Genomic DNA, 2,500 nt, shown 5'->3' with positions numbered 1-2,500 from the left:
AGGGACTAGCTGCCGAGCTAACCAACGATCAGTGACGACCGTGTGTTGGTATTAATAAAGCTCAACAACTATGAAGAGGCTAGTTGTGCCATGATAAACATGCTAACGCACGCACCACGTGAGGGGGGAGGCCTCATCAAGCTCCCTTTAAAACCTGCCAGTGTGGAGCTGGCCGGCTCAAGGAGCACTCCCCCCCTATAAGAGGTTAATATGCAAAAGGCAAAATTGTACAAGTAGATACACTTTTTTTGAGCAGACATAAGTCCATATCTCGGGCTACACTTCGAATTTTGATGCGATTTTTTGCAGTAATTCGTAGAATAATGGTATCTCCTTGCTCACCAAATTTCATAATTTTTCTCCAAGGGGAACTATTTTTTTTATTTTTTTTACTTACCGGGTATGTGTAAAATCGGGAAAAATAGAAAAGCACATGTAGACTTCGAATTTCGACCTCATTTTTTCCAGTCCACCACTAAACAATATCAGGAACCTCCCCACAAAATTTCATTCAGTTTGGCCAAGGTCTTAAATTTGACAAATTTTGGCACCAAGCTATCTAGTCGCGGTGCACCGACCAACTTGGCCAAGTGCAAAATGCATCCAATTCAAAACTTTTGTGCACCAACACTTTTACAGTACTCATTTGGGGACATTTGGAGGCCTTTCCAACCCTCACATCTCAAAAACCACGAATTTCATTTTTTCACAAAACTCCCCACCAAGCCTTCTAGCTATGCCGCGGTGCACCGCCAACATTGGCCATGTGCAAAACCCTCCGAACTCAAAACTTTCGTGCACCAAGAATTTCATGGTATTCATTTGGGGACATTTGGAGGCCTTTCCAACCCTCACATCTCAAAAACCACGAATTTCATTTTTTCACAAAACTCCCCACCAAGCCTTCTAGCTATGCCGCGGTGCACCGCCAACATTGGCCATGTGCAAAACCCTCCGAACTCAAAACTTTCGTGCACCAAGAATTTCATGGTATTCATTTGGGGGCATTTGGAGGCCTTTCCAACCCTCACATCTCAAAAACCACGAATTTCATTTTTTCACAAAACTCCCCACCAAGCCATTTAGCTATGCCGTGGTGCACCGCCAACCTTGCCCATGTGCAAAACCCAACCAACTCAAAACTTTCGTGCACCAAGACTTTCATGGTATTCATTTGGGGGCATTTGGAGGCCATTCCAACCCTCACATCTCAAAAACCACGAATTTCATTTTTTCACAAAACTCCCCACCAAGCCATTTAGCTATGCCGTGGTGCACCGACCAACTTGGCCATGTGCAAAACCCAACCAACTCAAAACTTTCGTGCACCAAGACTTTCATGGTATTCATTTGGGGGCATTTGGAGGCCTTTCCAACCTTCACAACTCAAAAACCACGAATTTCATTTTTTCACAAAACTCCCCACCAAGCCATTTAGCTATGCCGTGGTGCACCGCCAACCTTGCCCATGTGCAAAACCCAACCAACTCAAAACTTTCGTGCACCAAGACTTTCATGGTATTCATTTGGGGGCATTTGGAGGCCATTCCAACCCTCACATCTCAAAAACCACGAATTTCATTTTTTCACAAAACTCCCCACCAAGCCATTTAGCTATGCCGTGGTGCACCGACCAACTTGGCCATGTGCAAAACCCAACCAACTCAAAACTTTCGTGCACCAAGACTTTCATGGTATTCATTTGGGGGCATTTGGAGGCCTTTCCAACCTTCACAACTCAAAAACCACGAATTTCATTTTTTCACAAAACTCCCCACCAAGCCATTTAGCTATGCCGTGGTGCACCGACCAACTTGGCCATGTGCAAAACCCAACCAACTCAAAACTTTCGTGCACCAAGACTTTCATGGTATTCATTTGGGGGCATTTGGAGGCCTTTCCAACCTTCACAACTCAAAAACCACGAATTTCATTTTTTCACAAAACTCCCCACCAAGCCATTTAGCTATGCCGTGGTGCACCGCCAACCTTGCCCATGTGCAAAACCCAACCAACTCAAAACTTTCGTGCACCAAGACTTTCATGGTATTCATTTGGGGGCATTTGGAGGCCATTCCAACCCTCACATCTCAAAAACCACGAATTTCATTTTTTCACAAAACTCCCCACCAAGCCATTTAGCTATGCCGTGGTGCACCGCCAACCTTGCCCATGTGCAAAACCCAACCAACTCAAAACTTTCGTGCACCAAGACTTTCATGGTATTCATTTGGGGGCATTTGGAGGCCATTCCAACCCTCACATCTCAAAAACCACGAATTTCATTTTTTCACAAAACTCCCCACCAAGCCATTTAGCTATGCCGTGGTGCACCGACCAACTTGGCCATGTGCAAAACCCAACCAACTCAAAACTTTCGTGCACCAAGACTTTCATGGTATTCATTTGGGGGCATTTGGAGGCCTTTCCAACCTTCACAACTCAAAAACCACGAATTTCATTTTTTCACAAAACTCCCCACCAAGCCATTTAGCTATGC

Source organism: Vigna unguiculata, unplaced genomic scaffold (genome assembly GCF_037176805.1).
Source record: "Vigna unguiculata cultivar grain cowpea cultivar isolate G323 ecotype 2 unplaced genomic scaffold, ASM3717680v1 ptg000051l_ERROPOS641538, whole genome shotgun sequence".
NCBI lineage: Eukaryota > Viridiplantae > Streptophyta > Magnoliopsida > Fabales > Fabaceae > Vigna > Vigna unguiculata.
Note: the sequence above shows the minus strand (reverse complement) of the source record.